The sequence below is a fragment of the Podarcis bocagei genome (genome assembly GCF_964188305.1).
Source record: "Podarcis bocagei genome assembly, chromosome: 7".
Lineage (NCBI taxonomy): Eukaryota > Metazoa > Chordata > Lepidosauria > Squamata > Lacertidae > Podarcis > Podarcis bocagei.
Window position 1 is genome coordinate 87189857 of NC_138132.1, and position 23010 is coordinate 87212866.

A 23010-nucleotide genomic window follows, 5' to 3' on the forward strand; every position below is an offset into this window, starting at 1 on the left:
ATGCTCTATACATGAGAGGGAGGTGGAAAGAAGTTATTGAAGCTGTACAAGTGCTGCTCTATTATTGCTCTGTGGGATTGAAGTTTTCACAGTGAAGTGTTATTTTGTTGAGATGCAGGTTAAGAACATAGCAACAGAAGAGAGCCCTGCTGGGTCAGCCAAAGGGGGACCATCTGGTCCAGAATCCTGTTTTCATGGAGGCCAGCTAGGTGCTCCTATGGGAAACCTACGAGGCCAGCCAGGTCCTATAAGAGCAGGATTTGAGCACCAGAGCAGCCCTCTCCCCTCCTGCAGTTCCCAGCGACGGGAATTCAGAAGCATTGCTGCCACTTGACACTAGAGGAAGAGAAGAGGCAGCATGGCTAGCAGCCTCCAACAGCCCTGGCCTCCTCCATGAATTTGTCTCATCCTCTTTTAACGCCATATTGTGGGATGTGGAACACAGAGCAGTCAAGTACAACACCCCTAGAGTGGACATAAAAAGGGGATGTCTGGACCAGCCAGTCAGAACTTCCTGTTTCCTCCTAGACTGGGACAGACTTTCTCTAAATGTGACCAGAGGTGGGCGTGGCCTCACCTGTGCAGGTAACAAAATAACTCAGCAGAGGCCACCATCTCTCTCTCTGACTACATTTGTTGAAGAAGCAACATCTGCTTAGCCTAAAATGCTCTCCTGGCAAGAGAGGACAAAGGAGCTATCTCCTTATGGGATAGATTCCACGTGTATATTACTTTTGTAACTTAAGTCTGCCTTCTGGGATCCATCCGCTGTGCAAGTTTAAAAAGGGGAATGTTACTCTGCTAAATTGTAGAACTTGTTAACACAAGTTGGAAAGGATATAATCAAACAATATATTCTCTCCTGCCTCCCTGAACATTCCCACACATATGGGTTGGTGGCTGTGTGAAGAGGGGCTTTCTTTCATCTGTCATGCATCTCCCCACGCTCAGATTCACGGTGCACAAGTTCTAGTGCTAAGAGAGAGGGAGGAAAACTTTTGTCTGCCGACTTTCTCCATGCCAGAGCTTTCCAAACTGTTTGGAACATGCACCATTTTGCGACACAGTAATTCAGTTTTACTAGCAAACCAGAGGTTAAACTAACCCCTTTCCGGCCCCAGGAAGAGCATAGGAAGTGTTTGTGCAACACACCTACTCCAGGCTTCCTCAACCTCGGCCCTCCAGATGTTTTGAGACTACAATTCCCATCATCTCCGACCACTGGTCCTGCTAGCTAGGGATCATGGGAGTTGTAGGCCAAAAACATCTGGAGGGCTGAGGTTGAGGAAGCCTGACCTACACACTGCAGCCAACACACTTAATGTGTTGTGACACACGGTTTGGAAAGCTCTGTTCTATGCCTTGACTAATTTTATAGCATTTAATTTCATAGCACATAATTTTGCAGTAATTGGTTAAGTATAACAGCATAGGAACGCTTGCAAGATGCAGAAGAAACCTTCGCCGCATTCTGGTCCATTGGTCCACCTAGGTCGGTTGGGCCTCAGTCCCAGAAGGTCTTCCTTAGCCTTGCTAGTCCTTTGTGCTGGAGTTTTCAGCAGCTGGGTGTGGAGCATTCTGCATCCAGAGCATGTGCTCTGGCAGTGAGCTATGAGTTCCCTCTAATTGAGCACCAAATAGGTTTTAGGTTTAAAGTGAGCCAGGAGGAATAAGAGGCAGGGGAGCATTTTCTGTTGGTCAACTTTGCTGCTATCCATGCATTGATAAATCTATGAGGCTCAGCACTCAGGAATTCAATACAAGCAAGGTGGGTCTGGCTGCCAGAATACAAAACTGCCGGCTCCTGCTCAGAGAGTAAATTACAAGGAAGAGAAAACAGTTTTATGTGCATGCCGGTACTTTAATTTTCTGGGGGGATCAGACGGGGACATTCCTGACTCCAGACTAATCTCTCCAATAATATTATGCAAATACATGAGTCTGCATTTGGTCTTCTCAGTACTGGTGGTTACGTATGGGAAAGCAATTTATGGAGATATATACTCCGACTATTTGCAGATGAGAAAATAAAGTCGTGTACCACCAGATAACTCTGCTAGCTATTCCCTACTAGCCACAACGACTTGGCTCTGCCCCCACAGCTGGAAGAAGCTATGCCTCTGAATATTAGTTGCTGGAAACTGCAGGAGGGGAGAGTGTTCTGGTGCTCATGTGCTGCTTGTGGGATTTCCACAGGTTGGTTGGCTTCTGTGAGAACAGGAGGCTGGCTTAGATGGGCCATTGGCCTGATCCAGCAGGCTCTTCTAATGTTTCTTACATGCAACAACCTGCCCATCTTTTGCAGCACTGGAGAAACACCTGAACGTAGCTACCTCCATAGGTTGCAAAAGTTAATGGCGCTGGAGCAAAAGTTCCTCTGTGTCTGCAAGGGAACCAGGTGGATCAGCTGCTTCTAAAGGCAGAGGGGGTGCTTTAGTGAGAGTTTTCTCCTTGAGGAATTCTAAACTATTCTGAGGGAGCGTCTCCACCCCCATCGTTCTACCCAGACACTGAGGTCCAACGCCAAGGGCCTTCTGGCGGTTCCCTCACTGCGAGAAGCCAAGGAACCAGGCAGAGGGCCTTCTCGGTAGTGGCACCCGCCCTGTGGAACACCCTCCCACCAGATGTCAAAGAGAACAACAACTACCAGACTTTTAGAAGACATCTGAAGGCGGTCCTGTTTAGGGAAGCTTTTAATGTTTGATGTATTACTGTATTTTAATATTTGGTTGGAAGCCATCCAGAGTGGCTGGGGAAGCCCAGCCAGATGGGAGGGGTATACAACAACAACAACAACAACAACAACAACAACAACAACAACAACAACATTCAGTCTTAGCCCTCCCTTAGCATTGTTCACCCCCCACTTGTGGGATGTAATACACTGGGAGCAGTCAAGTACAACATTCCTTGTTTTCCTAGAGTGGACATGCAAGGCGATGTTGGTCCAGCCAGTCGAACTTCCTGTTCCTCCTGGCCTGGAGCATCCTTCCTTGTATGTGACTAGAGGTGGGCTTGACTTTTCCAGACCTGGTAAAAGGCCAAGGCATGCTGTCACTCTCCCACTTTCTCCATCTTCTTTTCGTTCTGCGAACTTCCTGGACTGAACTGCTGGCTGCCAGCCAAGCAGTCCCCCAGGTCATCTCCCTTATGGGGTAAACCTGTTTTTATACATTTGTAACTTTAAGCCTCAAGCCTTCCTTCAGTGATCACACTGTGCTCTGCCTGACTGTGAGTAAACTGTCTTTTTATTGCTTATGAATAAGACTGTGGTGTCTTTATTCTTTTAGGAGGGATTCGAGTCTTGCTAGGAAAATATTAGAACACATTTCAATCTGGACAAGCCAGACTGAATTGCTTATTGTCTTAAGAAACTCACACGAGTTTCCAACTACAGTCATACCTTGGGTTGAAGTAGCTTCGGGTTAAGCATTTTCGGGTTGCGCTCCGCGGCGACCCGGAAGTAATGGAGTGCGTTACTGTACTTCCGGGTTTCGCTGCTCGTGCATGCACAGATGCTCAAAATGATGTCAAGCGCATGCGCCAAAGTGGCAAATCGCAACCCGCGCAGACGGGTGGATGCAGGTTGCGTTTGCTTCGGGATGCGAACGGAGCTCCGGAACAGATCCCGTTTGCATCCAGAGGTACCACTGTAGTTTTCTGCTGTGTAAAGGGGAATGTACTCTGCTAAATAAAGGAACTTGCTAGTGCAAGTTAAAGGTAAAGGTAAAGGGACCCCTGACCAGTAGTGGCCGACTCTGGGGTTGCGGCGCTCATCTCGATTTATTGGCCGAGGGAGCCAGCATTTGTCCGCAGACAGCTTCCGGGTCATGTGGTCAGCATGACTAAGCTGCTTCTGGCAAACCAGAGCAGCACACGGAAACGCCGTTTACCTTCCCGCCGGAGCGGTACCTATTTATCTACTTGCACTGGCATGCCTTAGAACTGCTAGGTTGGCAGGAGCAGGGACCGAGCAACGGGAGCTCACCCTGTCATGGGGATTCAAACCGCCGACCTTCTGATCGGCAAGCCCTAGGCTCTGTGGTTTAACCCACAGCGCCACCCACGTCCTGTTAGTTAGGAAGGATATTAATAAACAATATATCCTCTCCTGCCACCCTGAACATTCCCACACCACTGGGTGGCAGCAATGCCTCTTGGCAGGGGACGTTCCCAACTCCACCTGGAGATGCCATCAAGGACTGAACCTGGGACCTTCTGCATCCACCCTCTGCCCTTCTCCCCTACCCATTTCCCTCCATCATCAGCCTGCAATGGCCTCTAGGGAGTAGTTTTTCTTTTTTTAACAGCCTGGGCAAAAATGTGTTTCCAAACCTCCCTCCCTGTCATCTGCAAGCTATCAGCTCAGCTGTGTTATGGTGCAACAATCCAAATGATAAGGGATGGAGGGGAGAGAAGGAGCAGGAAGAATTGGGCTGAGTTTCAGGTGGAAGCACCTTGCACGTTGTGCAAGAAGGGGCCCCTCTTCTCCCCCACCAGCTTCACTTCCTCTGGGTGACCCACATGGCTGCTTGTCGCTCGTATTCCTGGTGAGTCTGCTGCAGAGGAGAAAGACTCTCGTTGCTCTTTTAGCCGCTGCCAGACGGATGACAATGAAGCAGCAGCAATCAGGCCTCAATTATAACCCCTGGCACAGACTGCAGCCTCTTTGCGGCATGCAGGACGCACGGCAAAAGCTGCCCGCTGGAGCCTCTGATGCTAGCATCCTTCGCCCGGGGCCCAGCAATTTTCCACTCCAGTTGCACTAGCCTAATTGCTTGCATTTCCTAATTGTCGAGTAATTGTGAGGATGTTCCTAATTTGCCAAGAGCTCCTTCCGGAGAGATTTCCTCCGTTCTACAAAGTGCTACACTGCACACACCTGGTCTGGCTGTGGGGTTCCAACAAGAGGATGCTTTTGCAATTAAAAGTTTTCTATTGGCTGGTGGGTGGCTGAAGGTGGGCAGGTGGAAAACAGGGGAAGAGTAGCCTAGGCCAACAGCTGGTGTGTGTGTGTCAGGATGTGCACATCTTTTGTCTTCATTAAAGGTAAAGGGACCCCTGACAATTAGCTCCAGTTGTAGCCGACTCTGGGGTTGCAGTGCTCATCTCGCTTTACTGGTTGAGGGAGCCGGTGTACAGCTTCCGGGTCATGTGGCCAGCATGACTAAGCCGCTTTTGGCGAACCAGAGCAGCACACAGAAACGCCGTTTACCTTCCCGCCAGAGTGGTACCTATTTATCTACTTGCACTTTGACATGCTTTCGAACTGCTAGGTTGGCAGGAGCAGGGACCGAGCAACGGGAGCTCACACCGTCGTGGGGATTCGAACCGCCAACCTTCTAATCAGCAAGTCCTAGGCTCTGTGGTTTAGACCACAGTGCCACCCGTGTCCCTTTTTGTCTTCATTACATACACACACACACACACACTGCTATCAAGCTGCCCAATGCCTTAGCTGTGCCAATGAAGTTCACAAGACCCCATTCCTACAGCCCCTGCACACACACACGAGATCTTAAATGGGCTCAGTAGACGATGATTGATGATTGAGTTTACTTATATGCCGCTTTGCCACAATGTGCTGTGCCCAAAGCAGCTCACAGCAACCATTCACAAACATCAAACACTAAAATGCAAACATACAAAATACAGAACATGTTAGTAAATGCAAATGACAAAAATGCACAATTCAACAAATGCAGAATAAATCAGTATTGCCAATAAAAAACCTCCCCCCGAACCCTGCCAAATCAATGTTTAAGTACATAAATACAAAGCAAAACAAGAGTTAACCAACAATAATGCTTCTGGCACTGATCTTGCTGCACTCTGAAGAGACTGGCTTCAATATCGTTTAGAGGGGAGGAGTAGATGATGCACAGATGATCTACTTAGAATATTTTAAAACATTGTCTCACTAACACATTAGACTGATTTCATGTTGATTTATTAAAGCAGAAATACACATCCAGTTTCAAATACAAAACTGGTACAAGGCATCTCTTCCTTTTCTGCCTCGTGCTGTTAGTCATAGCATGAAAGGCAAGTCCAGGTTCTTCTCTGTGTTGCCAAAGTAGATGTAGCCATGTTGGAAGCTCAAGTCTTAGGGGTTTGGGAAGGAGGTAGGATAATGAGCTGGAACGCGTGCTGAGGTGGGTGACCAGGATGATCATTGGCCCTTGGAAGTCCCCTCAAACTCTACAACCCTATGATTTTATGATTCTATATCCTGTTCAAAGATATAACCATTTAAAAAAACAAGCATGATCCCAGAAGTTGGCACTGCAAAGGCAGCTCTCCCTGGCCACCAACCACTCCCTGCCCATCATTATTGCATCTCTGCCAATGCTAACAGTGAATATGGCTGGTGTTATGTACTGAGCTGAATCCTAGAACAATAGGATCCAGAATGCAGCAGTCTGATTGGTCTGCAGGAGCCACCCAATCCAGCTCCAGATGGAAGTGAATCAGCGACCTGATTGGCCTGCAGGAGCAGCCAATAAGGCTTCTGGAGGAGGTGAATCCGCAACCTGATTGGCCTACAGGAGCAGCCCGGAATTAGCCAATCACGCGGGGTCCATTGTGTAAATAATGTATATATATAGCTAGACGTTTTGGGGAAAGTTTCATTCATTGCTACTATATAAGCTGAATAAAGAGCATGAAATTCACACTCGACTCTGCGTATATTTCAGCCTGTGTGAGTGTGGGGTTGTGGTGGTGAAAGGCAACACCAAAGCCAGAAGTTGTGTGACTGAATGGAGGGGCTCATGGCATTGGGGACTTTGTGTCTCCTTTGCTATCCTTTGGTACTCCTTTGGTACCCCCCAACACACACACACACACACACACACACACACACAACCCCTTGATCAGCATTGTCCCTCCCCTTTGCAGTAGAAGATTTGTAGTCGATTCTGAAAAATGCAGGAAATGTTCTGGTGACTGAGCTCACATGCTGGAGGACTTACCCCAAATCTTCTAATTAATAGTCAGGATTAGCAGCTGCTGCAGCTGGGGCTTAGCTGCTTAATCAGGGTGGCACAGGCACATGGCCCTGGCACCTGGGCACGCCGATGCCCCCAGCTGATAAACAAGGTGGCACACAGCACAGCAGCAGTGGCAACGTAAAACCTTCCTCTCCGAGTGGGGCCTGAACTTGGCACATGCCGCGGAGAGACGGAGAGAGATGCAGGGGCAGGTTTATGCCCACGCAATGTCAAGCTTGTCTAATCGTAATCCTAATTTAATCAAATCCGCTTAAGAACAAAATTCCTGCTCTCTCCGGAGGGCCCTTTCACAAGCCCCCCTCCCACTCCGCGGGCAATAATATTAGCTCAGTTTTGCAAAACGTGAGAGCAGGCAGGAGCACCCAAAGAAAGTACCAAACCCTCTTGCAAATTGCAACTCAAATATTCCCTTGTTGCTCTGGCCGTGGCCTTTTGTGTTTGTTCATTTCCTAGAGTCCCAGAACTGCAGAGCTGGAGGGGACCCAAAGCGTCATTTAGTCTGAGCCCCACAATTCAGGAATGCAGGTACAGTGGTACCTCGGGTTAAGTACTTAATACATTCTGAAGGTCTGTTCTTAACCTGAAACTGTTCTTAACCTGAAGCACCACTTTAGCTAATGGGGCCTCCCACTGCTGCTGGAGCATGATTTCTGTTCTCATCCTGAAGCAAAGTTCTTAACCCGAGGTACTATTTCTGGGTCAGCGGAGTCTGTAACCTGAAGTGTATGTAACCTGAAGCGTATGTAACCCAAGGTACCACTGTATTTTATTTACTGTATTTATAGGCTGCTCAATAACTGAAATTGTCTGGACGGCTTGTGATAAAAATTCAAAGAAGAAACAAGATCACAAAAGCATGAAAACTAACACAGAAGCAAATCCAGTATAGGTTTAAAAATAACCGCAGCAGGAAATAGAACCAGATTGAGGGGTTGTAAGGTTGGGAAAGCAGAACCAGGAAAACAGAAGGCCACTGTCTGGATCACAATGTGGTTAAGAGACTGCATGAGGCAACTGTACCTGTTGGGCCATCAGCCTGCAAACTCAACAGTGACTCTGCCTACCTGGGACCTTAAGGCAGTGGCATAGGAAGCGGGGTGCGGTGGGTGCAGGATGCCCCGGGTGTCATTGCTGAGGGTGGTGACAAAATGCCAAAAATATGTGTTTTTAAAATAAATAAAGAAATGGGCTCACAACACTTTTTTTGGGGGAAAATAACTCCTGCACCTACCACACACCCCTTCCTACGCTACAGGTAGCTAGGTGAGGCGGGGGGCACTGTGTGCCACAACGTGGGGCGTGCCTGAGCCAAATGCCTCTCCTGACGGGGAGGTAGCGGGTGGACTTCTTGCAAGCTCCGCACTGCTTTTTTGAGCAGCGTGGGGCTTGTGTCTGTGGGATGTGAAGCACAAGAGCAGTCAAGTACAACATTCCTATAGTGAACATGTTTACACATGGGGAGGAATGTTTGTCCAGCCAGCAGGTAAACTTCCTGTTTCCTTCTGGGCTGGGACGGACTTCCTGTGCATGTGACTAGAGGTGGGTGTGGCCTCACCTGTGCAGGTAACGACAAAAGCACAGGGCAGGGCAGCCATCTCTCTCTCTTTGACTACATGCATCAAAGAAGCAACATCTGCTTAGCCAAAGGCCAAGAGAGGACAGAGGGACTGTCTCCTTATGAGATAGTTTCTAGGTATATGTTACTTTTCTAAGTCTGCCTTCTGGGATCCTATTGTGAACAGAATGATGTGTGAGTAAACCTTTTTACAGTGGTACCTCAGGTTAAGTACTTAATTCATTCCGGAGGTCCGTACTTAACTTGAAACTGTTCTTAACCTGAAGCACCACTTTAGCTAATTGGGCCTCCTGCTGCTGCCGTGCCACCGCAGCCCGATTTTTGTTCTTAACCTGAAGCACTATTTCTGGGTTAGCGGAGTCTGTAACCTGAAGCATATGCAACTTGAAGTGTATGTAACCCGAGGTACCACTGTATACTTTTATAGAAGACTGTGTCGTGTCTTATCTTTTATGAGGGAATAAGGGGGAAATACCAGAACAGTTATTATAGAGGCTTTAGTGAGCCTGAGCAAACACATCTGCTGCAAGTTTAAAAAGTGGAATGTTACTCTGCTAAACTGTGAACTTGTTAACACAAGTTGGAAAGGCTATAATCAGACAATATATCCTCTCCTGCATCCCTGAACATTCCCACAGTGTCTGCCTGCCCAGCTGCCCTACAGCTGAGGGGGAGGCTGTGGAGAGGCTCCACACAGCACACTCTGCCTTGGCTCGCCCCACCCCCATGGGCAACTCACCCTGGCTGCAGGACGCACGTGCCGCACCGGGCACCTGAGCGTCTAGCTACACCGCTGCCTCAAGGGATGTGGTCCAGCCAGCAGTCTAGCTATTTAGGTTCCAGAAAGCCAAGGCCGTGGTACATTTCCACGTTAATCTGCAATTTTCTTTTAAAAAGCAATCTGTATGCAAACCCATACTTAAGTATATATTCCATCCCATTGCATGCATTTCTTAATGTATATTATCCTAAAAGACACATTGCTTCTTCTGCATCTACTTACATATATTCCGGCATGTTGGTTTTGTGTGTTTTTTTGAACCCAGAGCAGTATGTGCGAAATCCAAAGCAAAACTCATTTCTGATTGACAGATTAGTCCGGAGGGTGCAAATTAGGACAGTTTGTTTAATAATGCAGACTGAACCAAAGCCTCATCCATTATGACTCAGAATTTTAAAGCACATTAAACGTGGATCGAGCCTATGTTGCCATCCCTGCAGAGAATGAGGGCTAAAGATCTTATTGGCTTAGCATGCGGTGGGAGGGGGGGGGGGTTGGCAGACAGCTTAGCTGTAAGTGAGCAAAACATTTATCACATCCAAATGCACTTGGCACTGAAGTTAAAGATGTTAAAAAAAAGTTTTCTTTTTAGCATTAGAACTTCATTGTTGACGATTTTCTTTAAGAAAGGAAATCCCTTGGATTCAAAGAGGAGGAGGCACACCAGATTTAACTTTTCTGTGTGGTTTTATCAGCGTGGAAGGCGGGCAAAGTCAGACAGGGCCGATTCCACCGCCTTTCCGGGTTCAGCCATGAAGATATTTGGCTGTCTGGGAGAGAAAGATCAATACCTGAGTCTAACTCACGTCTCAAAATAAGCCGATACAGGTGATGAAAAATTCACTAGACATTTGTAGACTGAAGAGTCTGGAAGATGCACCCCAGCAGCAAGCAGTATTTAATATGACATTCATCATTTCCTCCGAAATAACTACCCTTGAATAACTTATCAGTCTGTGTGTGGCTGGATGGAAATCAGGTTCAGCACTTTAGTCAGCCATCAAGATTCTCCTGTGTGGTCTGTTCAGATCTCGTAGAATCATAGGATTGTAGAGCTGGAAAGGGCTCCCTGGGATCATTTAGTCTGATCCCCTGCAATGCAGGAAAACAACACCTAAAGAACACCTGATTGAGTGGCCAAATAGACAAATTCATGGAGGAGAGGGATATTGAGGGTGAAACTAACAGCTGTCAAGCAGGAGGATCTAATCCTGCACAGTGCCAGATGCTGCTCCTTCTCCAATGGAATTATGTATGAGGAAGCCATGAATGAAAGATCTGATCAGACCCCACCTGAAGTCCTGGGTCCAGTTCTGGGCACCACAGCTTAAGGAGGATATTGACAGACAGGAACATGCAGAGGAGGGCAGCCAAGATGATAAAGGGTCTGGAAACCAAGCCTGATGAGGAATGGTTGAGGGAGTTGGGTACGTTGAGTCTGGAGAAAAGAAGACTGAGAGGTGGTGATAGCTCTCTTTGAATATCTGAAGGGCTGTCCCGTGGAAGATGGAGCAAGCTTGTTCTCTCCTGCTCCAGAGGGGAAGACCCAAATCAATGGATTCAAGTGACAAGGAAGGAGATTCCAATGAAACTTTAGGAAGAATGTTCTGTGAGAGCTGTTTGACTGTGGAATGGGATCCCTTGGAAAGTGATGGAGGTGTTCAAACAGGTTGGATGGCCATCTGGAAGGGACTTTTAAGCTGTGATTTGCATGGGGTTGGATTAGATGGACAGCATCTTAAAAAGCAGCATCTTAAAAAGCAGAGACATCACCTTGCCAACAAAGGTCCATATAGTTAAAGCTCTGGTTTTCCCAGTAGTGATTTATGGAAGTGAGAGCTGGACCATAAAGAAGGCTGATTGCCAAAGAATTGATGCTTTTGAATTCTGGTGCTGGAGGAGTCCCATGGACTGCAAGAAGATCAAACCTCTCCATTCTGGAGGAAATCAGCCCTGAGTGCTCACTGGAAGGACAGATCCTGAAGCTGAGGCTCCAATACTTTGGCCACCTCATGAGAAGAGAAGACTTCCTGGAAAACACCCTGATGCTGGGAAAGATGGAGGGCACAAGGAGAAGGGGACAACAGAGGACGAGATGGTTGGACAGTGTTCTCAAAGCTACCAGCATGAGTTTGACAAAACTGTGGGAGGCAGTGGAAGACAGGAATGCCTGGCGTGCTCTGGTCCAGGGGGTCACGAAGAGTCAGACACGACTAAACAACAACAACGGATTAGATGACCCATGGGGATTGTATGATTTGTGACCCTGCACAATGCCAGTTGTGGCTTTCCTAGAGTCAGGTAAGGCTTCCTAGTTGCAAGGGGCCCCTCCAATGATCCTGTATATGGCTGGTCTAACATGCCGCCCTCGGAACAGAGCTGGGTAATTTCAGTCCCAGAAGGCGACTTGTTTCAACAGGGCCACCAGCAGATAGACGTTGGCAGCCTGCTCCTTCCATCTGATCCTTGCGCCTGCTAAGATGTCCCTGCTTCTTGGTCTCCCCCAATCCCCACCCTCTGAAGCAGATGCCAAAAATAAGCCAATTGTGCCTTACAGTTTTCAATTCCGTGGGTTTTTCGCACTGTGCCATCTGTTCCCAAACATTCAGTGCAAATAAAAACTTGCTCTGATAGCTGTAAGTAGGCTAATAAGAAGCAAAACACGGCTGTTCAGAATATAGGCAAGGAGTGTGCCAGATTGTTTTTCCCCCTTCGACTCTCCTGGAAGCCGACTCAGATTTCTGCTTATTTATTTATGTTTTATTTAATTTATTGCAACCATACCCCACCTTTTCCTCCAAGGAGCTCAGAGTGGCAAACACAGTTCACTTCCTCCTCATTTAACCCCCACAACAACCTTGTGAGGTGGGATAGGCTGAGAGGGGGTGACTGGCCCAATGCCACACAGAGTGAACTTCATGGCTGAGTGGGGATTCAAACCCTGGTCTCCCAGGTCCTAGTTCTGCTTGAAGACAGTCTCAGTCGGACTGTGGAGAACCCTTAGGGACTTTACACTTTGAGAGAAACATCAGACACAACACCCTCTCTCAGCTCCAGGAGTTCATCTTTCTGGGCCCTTTTCATTCCTGTCTTCTGGAAAATACAACGATGGTACTGGGATTGACTCAGGGTGTGCATTCAGTCCAGGTTTACGATTCCACCATTTTACTGGAGTTACTATTTGTGGGAATGTTCAGGGAGGCAGGAGAGGATATATTGTTTATTAATATCCTTCCTAACTTGCGTTAGCAAGTTCCTTTACTTAGCAGAGTTTACATTCCCCTTTTACATGCACAGCAGATAGCTGGTTGCAGGCTTGTGTAAGCCTCTCACTATTTTATACAATTCAGTATTGAATTGTATATTCCTGGTAAGTTCCCTTTTATCCCTCTTAAAAGAATAAACACACCACAATCTTGTGTAAAGTATATAAAATAAGTTTACTCACACATCCAGTTCTCACTTGGATTCCTGAAGGCAGACTTAGTTACAGAGTATATACATGTGGATCTATCCCATATGGGGATAATCCCAGTGTCCTCTGTTGGCTGGAAGCCAACAGAGCATCTCTAGCTAAAAAGCTGCTCCAACAACGGAGGAAGTGAAAGAGAGAAGGTGTGTGCCTTGTCCTTTTGTTACCTGGATAGGTAAGGTCATGCCCACCACTAGTCACATGCAGAGGAAGTATGTCCCAGCCAGGAGGAAACAGGAAGTGTTCGACTGGCTGGACCAAACATTCCCCCGCATGTCCACTCTAGGAGAACAAGGAATGTTGTACTTGATTGCTACTTATGTATCACATCCCACACCATTAGTATAGAAAGCCCTTAACAACTTGGGACCAGTTTCCTTCCTTATAAGATCGCCTTTTCCACTATATGCCCCTGGGATGCTGATACCCGTTCTGCATTTGTAAGAACTCCATCTTTTAGTGTGGCAGCACCTACACTTTGGAACTCCCTGCTTATTGACACCAGGCAGCTGCGTTCAATTTACTCTTTTCAGCACCCAGATGTGTTGAAAATTGATGCACATTTTGAGATGCTTTTAGTCTATTGAAGTTTTTAAATTATTGTTATTAATTTTTCTTATTGATAATTCTATAGCATTATATACCCCCACCCCCCATAAACCACTTTGAGGGTTTATTTTACAATCAAGCAGCCCCAGATGCCAACAGAGCAACAGGCTGGGAATCTGCTGGAGCAATTGCTTGATTCTATAGCAGGGGTATCCCACCTAGGGATGGGCTGAGCAGCCAAATTCCACAAGGGCTCATTCATAAATGCTGGTGGCAAGGAAGAACGGGCAAGGAGAATTCCCTGGATGCCAAGATCCAAGTTTGGGGGCAAGTACTCTTTGGTGAAAGAACCCCAGCAGAGATTTAAAATCACAAAACATGTAGCAAAGCATGAAGATATAGGCTGTTAGAACTTTAAATATACCTTTGTGAGTTCTAGAACTTCCCTCTTCCCCTGGCATGGGAAAAATATCACGTGTTTGGTAAGTTAAAAAATGGTTTACTTACAAACTCCTCAAAGGTCAGGTTCATGTGCACAGGGAGTAAAACTTGGCTTAGTTGCAAAGTGGTGAAAGTTCCTAAATAATTGGTTTAGGAACTCACGAGAGACTTGTTAGAGCCATGCAACTAAGCTGGAGTGACCAGCTTAGCTTCTTCACACGTTGAACTTCTCGGGTACAAGGGAAGCAAAGGCTTAATTACCTAGTCTCTTCCAAGGTGAGCTAAGCCTGGCAGGACAGCTTGCTCTATGGTCTTAACCCCTTCATGCATTAATTAGACTTAAGCATCCTGGTTATATGAGGCTGGTTATCCCACAATAAGCACTTGTCCTCCTGCTGCTAATGGCGAGCCCCAACTGTATCCCAGGAAACCACTGGATAATTCCCCCTCCTCCAAGACAAATCCCTTGCCAAAGGTCCCCCTACCATTTTATTTGCCCACATATGGAGTGGAGAATCTCAAGAGGTCATTTGCTCTCATGTAAACCAGATGCATGAAAGGTCATGCAGGGCCAGGACTTTTTTCAGCCTGAACTCACCAAAACTCAGTTCTGGCACCTCTCAGGTGTGCGCCATTGCCATGATAAGAGAACAAAGGAGGCATTTATGGTGAGTTCCAGCACCTCCTTTTCTGGGAAAATAGCACTGCCCAGGGCAGAAAGGAAGCAGGAGTAGACAGCAGGTTCCCTCTTCTCCTAAGGTAAAGGTAAAGGGACCCCTGACCATTAGGTCCAGTCGTGGCCGACTCTGGGGTTGCAGCGCTCATCTCGCTTTATTGGCTGAGGGAGCTGGCATACAGCTTCTGGGTCATGTGGCCAGCATGACTAAGCCGCTTCTGGCGAACCAGAGCAGTGCATGGAAACAGCGTTTACCTTCCCACCGGAGTGGTACCTATTTATCTACTTGCACTTGACTTGCTTTCGAACTGCTAGGTGGGCAGGAGCAGGGACCCAACAACAGGAGCTCACCCCGTCACGGGGATTCGAACCGCTGACCTTCTGACCGGCAAGTCCTAGGCTTTTTGGTTTAACCCACAGCACCACCCGCATCCCTCCTCTTCTCCTAACCACTTACAAAAGGGGGAGGTATGGTGGTGGGGGCACAGCGCTGAAGCTCAAGGCAAATGGAACTGGTCCAGTATGAATGTTATAGTGGGTGAGCTACCTGCACCTGCTGGGCAGCAACTTTGCACACCTGAGAGCACAGAGGGTGTGGAGCAGCCTGCTAGCTAGCTATCTTTCAGAATAGCCATGAGGGGTTTGGGTTGGAAAATCTTTTAGCTGGAATCTGTTTTAATACCGATACGTATATATTGGCTGGATTTATAGGCTAGCCTTTTTAGTCAATTTTATATACTTCTAGGTTAGTTGATTAAATTTTCCCGTTGTAAAACAAAAATACAAGCGGGTCGGTAGCCCTGGAGACTGGGATGCCTCCACCCAAACAGAGGGAGGCAGTTCGCACTGATTTTATTTCTACCCCTCCTTTTTCTGCAAGGAGATGATGGTGGTATGCACTCCCCTTCCTCATTTAATCTTCACAACAAGATTGTGGTGTACACCCTGTGGTGTAGGTTAGACTGAAAGTCTTCATGGCTTAGTGGGGATTTGAACCCAGGTCTCTCCCAGCTCCCAGTTTAATTTACTCTAACCACTATACCCAACTGTTGTTTAAACTCCCTTCATCCCTTTTATGTTTTATTTATTAAATTTATATACTGCCCTTCTTCCAAAGATCTCAGGGCCGTTCACAGTGTAAAAATGCACGATGAAAACACATAATACGTAATAAAAACATGAAGTAAACAAACCAAGAATCCCTTAACTGCTAACTAGGTTAGGTTGAGAGGCAGTGACTGGCCCAAGTAGCGACCTGAATCCTCGTCTCTCAGGTCCTACTCTGACACTCTAACCACTACACCACACTGTTGCTCAACAGACTAGGTGGGACTGCTGGGGAGTTGTGGAAGTGTGGCCAACAAGGTCGTGGGGGCCTGGCAAAGTCCTGTTTTTCTCCCCATCTTCCTTGTCAGGAAAACGCGTCTTTCCCTCTGAAGCGCCCCTCAGGATGATTCATCCCTCTTGCGTCCCGAGTTGCTACTGCGACATATATCCGAAGATACATGCACACACAAACATAGAGTTGAAAGCAGAAGCTGGACTTGAGGTTTAGAATCCTCAGCTAATTTATCATGTACAAGATCAAGTGTTGCAGAACAAAGAAATCATGGCTCCCATCCCCTCATCTGAGAGAAAACAGAAAATGCAAAAGCTTAACATAACGGAACAGTGTAACAGAACTTCCGTTCTCATGACTCCAACACTGTGGAATGTCAACACAGACATGTGATGGAAACAATCACACATCAGCGGTGGGAAGGAAAGAAATCCTAACACTTCTCCCACCCTCTGCAAGCATACTGTGTATGCTAAGTATTACAGTTTTGCAAATAGCACCTAACTGAAAAGGGTCTTCAGAATGGGTCCCTGTTATTATAGTTGCTTCTCTGAGTTGGGTGATTTCTTGTCTTTTTTAAAAAATAATTTTTATTACACACTTTCAACACTTTCAATTGTATTATTTTTTCCCCTTCCCACCATCCCTCCCTCTCCCCCCCACTAAGGACTTCCCTCAGCTCCTTCTCTGATTTCTTTTCATGTATTGTTCTCTGCATGTTATAAAATTGTACATATCCTTGCCTTATCTGTCATGTGTTCAACTAATAAATTTGTGGATGTTTATTCAAAACCTGCCAAGGATTCCAAATCATTTTGTTGGTTTTTTTATTTGTAAAAAGTTTCCATTCTTCCTTGAAGTCACAATTGTCCTTGTCACACAGTTTATATGTCCATTTAGCCAGTTCCACATAGCTCATCACTTTCACTTGCCACTGTTCTTTCGTCAGGATTTCCTCGTTCTTCCATCCTTGTGCTATCAAGACTCTTGCCGCTCTTGTCGCATACATAAATAAGTTCTTTATTTTTCTTGGCAGGTCTTGTCCTACAATCCCTAACAAAAATGCTTCTGTTTTTTGTGTTTTGTTTTTTTACAAATGCCATTTTAAACATTTTTTTCAATTCATTATATATCATTTCCCAAAATTTTTAAACTTCTCTACATTCCCACCACATATGATAAAAAGTATCTTCTTTTTCTTTACATTTCCAGCATGTATTTGACCCGGTTTTTGCTATTTGTACTGGTGTGATATTCATTTTCATATAGTTTTCTTTTAAAAGAGAACAATCTGTAAATTTCAGATCTACTTCTGGGATGGGCGAATTCTGATGTTTCCTCCACCTGTTCTGCTTCCTTCCCTTCTCTATCCTCTTTTGCAAAGGAACAGTCAATGCTTAAATGCCAGAACTCATGGGCAACCCATGTCTGATGGAAGATTTGGTCCAAACAAAAGGAAGTCCTTCTTCATGCAGTGCATAAACTGTGGGACTCACTCATGCAGGAGCAACCAACCTACCGTATTTTTCGCTCTATAAGATGCACCAGACCACAGGACGCACCTAGTTTTTGTTTTTGTTTTGTTTTTTATAAATGTTTATTGGATTTTCACAAATTATAAAAACACGCACAATACACAATACAAACATACACACACAAAAACAAACATGTATAATTTCGAATCCTTCTTTTCTTGAAACTTACTTCACCGACTCCCCGTACCTCCCCTTTCTGCATCCCAATTCCCAAATTTGTTTCAGCAAATCCTCCCCCTTAATTTATCTAATTTTTCCTTATTCTTTTCTTTTACTTAATCTTTTGCAGCTGTAATCCCCTATTTTTTGTAACCGTAACATTTTAGCACTCATTAATTTTACAATATTTCTTAAGATAAATTTTAAATTTCATCCAATCTTCTTCCGCCGTCTCTTTCCCCTGGTCTCGGATTCTGCCAGTCATTTCAGCCAGTCCCATGTAGTCTATCACCTTCGTCTGCCATTCCTCCAGAGTGGGTAGATCTTGTGTCTTCCAATACTTTGTGATAAGTATTCTTGCTGCTGTTGTAGCATACATAAAAAAAGTTCTATCTTTCTTTGACACCAATTGGCCGACAATGCCCAAGAGAAAGGCCTCTGGTTTCTTAAGGAAAGTACATTTAAGTACCTTTTTCATTTCATTATATATGAAAAAGAGATCTGGGAGTTTTTGGGGGTGGGTGTGGGTGTGGTTGGAAGGTGGTTTGGTTGGTTGTTGTTGTTGTTTTGCTTTTACTGTTTTTAAGGGATGGCATCCAATTTCGTTGCACTTGTGCAATGTTGCACTAGTGTAATGACAATAAAGAATCTATCTATCTATCTATCTATCTATCTATCTATCTATCTATCTATATATCATTTCCCAAAAGACCTTAATCTTTGGGCATGCAGGACGCACCTAGTTTTTGGAGGAGGAAAACAAGAAAAAAAAAAATTCTGAATCTCAGATGCCAGAACAGCAATAGGGACCACTGCACAGTGAAAGCAGCAATCCCTCTTACTGTTCTGGCTTCTGTGATAGCTGCGCAGCCTGCATTCGCTCCATAAGACACACACACATTTCCCCTTACTTTTTAGGAGGGAAAAAAGTCTTATAGAGCAAAAAATACGGTAAATGGCTTTAAACAAGGATTGGATGAAAATCAGAACTGATAGAGAGGAGTGGACTTGCGTGAAGGAATACATCAAAAAACATTGTTCTGGTATTAATATATCAACATGCAATGAATGAAACTTATAGAGTAAAAAATTAAAAAGAAATGGGTATAAGATGCGATAGTCAAAAATAATATTGATAACACAGCGAAAAGAAGAAAAAATCCAAAGGAAGCCACATATAGGTCGAGGGAAGTCAAAATTTACATCTGTATGTTTCGTTTGTATGTTTGTTTTCTTTTTTTTGTAATCTAAGTTGAGAGGTGTATGTATCTATGTATAATAAGTTTGTTTAAGGGAAATGATGTATAATGAAATAAAAAAGGTACTTAAATGTACTTTCTCTAAAAAACCAGAGGCCTTTCTCTTGGGCATTGTCGGCCAACTGGTGCCAAAGAAGGACAGAACTTTCTTTATGTATGCTACAACAGCAGCAAGAATACTCATCACAAAGTATTGGAAGACACAAGATCTACCCACTCTGGAAGAATGGCAGATGAAGGTGATGGACTATATGACACTGGCTGAGATGACAGGCAGAATCCGTGATCAGGGAAAAGAGACGGCGGAAGAATAATGGAGAAAATTTAAAAGTTATCTTAAGGACTATTATAAACTTGATGAATGCTAGAATGTCGAGGTTTTCAGGAAAAAAGGGATACAGTGATATAAGACCAGATTATAGAAAAGATTAAGACGACAGAGGTTGGAAAGGAATATTTAGAAGTTGCTAAAAAATTATGGACATTGGGATGCAGAAAGGGGGGGGGTATGGGGGAGTCCTGGAAAAGAGGTTTATGAAAAAATGTTATGAAACTATACGTGTTTGTATGTCTTTTTAGGTGTTTGTTTGTCTTTAAAAAATTCTGTAAAACCAATAAAAATTTTATAAAAAAAAATATAATAAGTTTGTTTAATGTTCTGGTTTGTGTTTGTAAAGTATTGCATTTATCAATAAAAGTTAAAATAAATAAAAATAATCAAGTATTGGATGAAGTCAGGATTAGTGACGGCTACCAGCCATGAAAGCTATGCTTTGGCATCATGGTTGGAGGCAGCAATGCTCTCAAATACCAGTTGCTGGAAACCACGGGAGAGGAGAGGCATCTGATGGTCAAATCCTGCTTGCTGGTTTCCCACTGGGGCATCTGGTTGGTCCCTGTGAGAACAGGGTGCTAGATTAGATGTGCCCCTAGCCCTTGGCCTGATCCGGCAGACTCTTTTATGTTCTTATTGCTGTTTTATTAAGGCCTAAGTGAGCTTTGGTCTTCTGCTTGTTCTCGTGTGTCCCTTATTCTCGACAGGAAACAGAACCCAAGTTCTTTGCTTGTTCAGCAAAGCCCTCTCAATCCTGTTTAAACACCCTTTCCACCGTGAGTTGCTGGAAACTGACATTTCCCCAGAATTACAAACGGGCTTTGTCGTATTCTCGCTCTCAGAGTAAAGTGGTTGGGGGACCAGAGGGATTGGAGGCTGAGCTTTTCATTGACATCGTGGACTCATAGGATCACATTTGATGAAACCAGCTTCCTAGTTGCCATCAAGACTGTGCTAAAGGAACGGGCTGGCCCAACCGCCTTCTAAATCCAGCCCGCAGACGTTCCGGGAATCAGTGTGTTTTTACATGAGTAGAATGTGTCCTTTTATTTAAAATGCATCTCTGGGTTATTTGTGGGGTATAGGAATTCATTCCCCCCAAAAAAAATAATTCGGCCCCCCACAAGGTCTGAGGGACAGTGGACTGGCTCCCTGCTGAAAAAGCTTGCTGACTCCTGCCCAACAGGGACTGAGAGGAAGGAGGTAAGCTTTTGGATATTTGGGGCCTGAGTGGTTTAAGGCTTTTAAACATGAATGCCTTGAATTGGGCCCAAAATAAACTGGCAACCAGTGGAGCTGTTTTAAAGCAGGGGATATATGAGATCTAAATGGAACTCCAACCAATAAACCGACTGCTGCATTTTTTGGAGCAGAAGTTTCTTTGCCATCTTCGAGGGCAGCCCCATGTAGAGGGTATTGCAGTAATCCAGCCTGGAAGTCACTAAAGCATGGAAATATCCTCGGCTCCTTCTCTCCCCCCCTTTTTACAATAATTTTTATTGAATTTATACAAATATCTTTTTTTAAAAATAGATGTTTATTAAGAATTTTCCATTTCAAAAAAAACCAAAAACCAAAAAGAAAAAAGAAAACATATACAGTTTAGAACCCTTCTTTTTCTATAACATATTTCTCTGACTTCCCCACACCTTCCCCTATTATATTCCGAATCAAATTGTTAATTCAACAAGTTCTTATCCCCAATTTTTAACCTTTTTATATTTAGTTCAATTTAAAAGACCATTTTTACAACATCAAAATTTATGCATAAATGTTCATTCTTAAATCTTAAATCCTTTTTCTAAAGTCGACCCTAATTCCCTTCCACAAATTCCCCACTTTTCATACTAGTAACAAAACAGAATAAAAAGAAAAAAGATGGATTATAATTATACACCCTTTGGATCCCCAAACCCCACCCCGTCCCCTTTCCCGGTTTCAATCCCCAACAAATGTCCATCAGTCTTAATCTGCTATCAGCCTGGAGATCTCACGTCCGAGGCTCTCAATTCTCTCTCAGTTCCTCTCTGCCGGTTTTTTTTGATAGTCCTTGGTATTAAACACCAGATCTCGGAGACGCTCTGGCCCGATAGGGACAATGTTTCTTCCAGCCAGACCTCCATACTTAAAAGTGGAGCCCAAATCTTGTTTCTTATTCCTTTCAAGTCCAAATGTCCCCAAAGCTCCAACTTTCACCTTAATCAAATTTGTAATCCTTGGGTCTTCAGATCTCCACATAAGGAGATCTCTCCATTCTTCAATCTCGAGCTCAGACCAGATTTTCATCATCAAGTTCTTATTTTCCTTTGTAACCATCATGTCAGGCCTCTGGCTCTCCTTTGTCATCTGCAACATTACATCTCCTCCTTCCTTTTCCTCAGAAACAACATGTGTCTCTTTCTCCACACTCTCAAAGTTCTCAAATTTCTCCACTTGTCCAGCTGCATGAACTTCCTGGATCAAGTCCTTATCAAATTCAGTGAATTTGTTTACTGTTAAGTCCAGAGTTGCAACGTTGGTAGCCAAAACATCAATTTGGCCTTGTAACTTTCCCAAGAGAAAGAACACTCTGTCCAATTTAGCTTGAATTTTCCCTCCTTCAGCCATTCTTGTAATGTCCCAAAACCCCCTCTAGAGGGATTTTGGTTACTTAGTATTCCTTCCAGTTCAAATCCAAAAATCAAGTTAGTTTGTATCAGTTTTTCCTTATTTTCAACAAAATATAGCCAAATTGTAACGAATATAACCAGCAGAGACAGTATAAAACAAAGTTCTCTTTTCCCGTCTTGACAGCTAATTTGACAGCTGTCAAACTCTTCAATATCTCTTCAGCAGGCTCTCTCGCGGATCACTCCCGGGTCCGGGGGGGGGGCGGCACTTCAGCTCCCAAAATTAGCTCTTATCCTCCAGTAAGATTACTTAAACTGCCAAATCGTGAAATTAATGTCTTTACCCAATAAAAAAGAAAAAATCCTCTCGACCTTAGTTAGCTGGTCCTTGCTTTAGATTATATATAAGACGGGGAGACGGACTTCCTATTTGCGCCTTCCCCGATCGTGCCTAATTCCAATTTTTTTTTTCTTTACAAGTCCAATTTCCGTACTACTCACGGGTTGCTGCTTTAGAGTCCAATTGTTCATAAGAAGAAGTCAGCGCTCTCCGACCATGGCATGCGGCTTCACTCTGCAAGAGAAGCAGTCGACTCTCAGCACCACGCCACTCACCCCGTCCCCCGTTCCAAAGCCTTTGAAAAGGCTCCTTCGCGGGTCGGGGGGGCGCAAATGGTGCCCGCCGAGTCACCAGGTTCACAGGCTTCACCGCCTGTGATTTTTAAGGGTCCCCGCGTCGCCGCAGCGGCTAGACCCAACTCCTGCAGAGCCGATTCCCTCCGGAGCTCGGAGGGAATCCGCCATTAGCCGATGGCGCTAACCCGGAAGTCCCAAACATCACACCTACTGTGAAACAAGTAAAACAAAAGAAGAAGAAGAAGAAGAAGAGTTTGGATTTGATATCCCGCCTTTCACTCCCTTTAAGGAGTCTCAAAAAACCAATAAAATTAGTAAAACAAATTAAAACAGCAAATATAACAACAAACACTTAAACAACACAAATTGCTTCATTAGTTAAACTTCTAATCTCATAAACATATTATTTGACTTCCTCTAGTCCCTCCCATCTGAATTTCCTTGTATCTGAATGTAGCAGTTTCCAATATCATTATTCAAAAACAATATACCATTTATAATCAGATTTCTTAACTTTTCTTAACAATCTAAATCTCTTTTATTTAATTATCCACAAATTAGTCCTAGGCATGTTTGGTACTTTCTAGTAACTTCTAATTTTTAATATTACAATATTTATTCAGATAGTCTA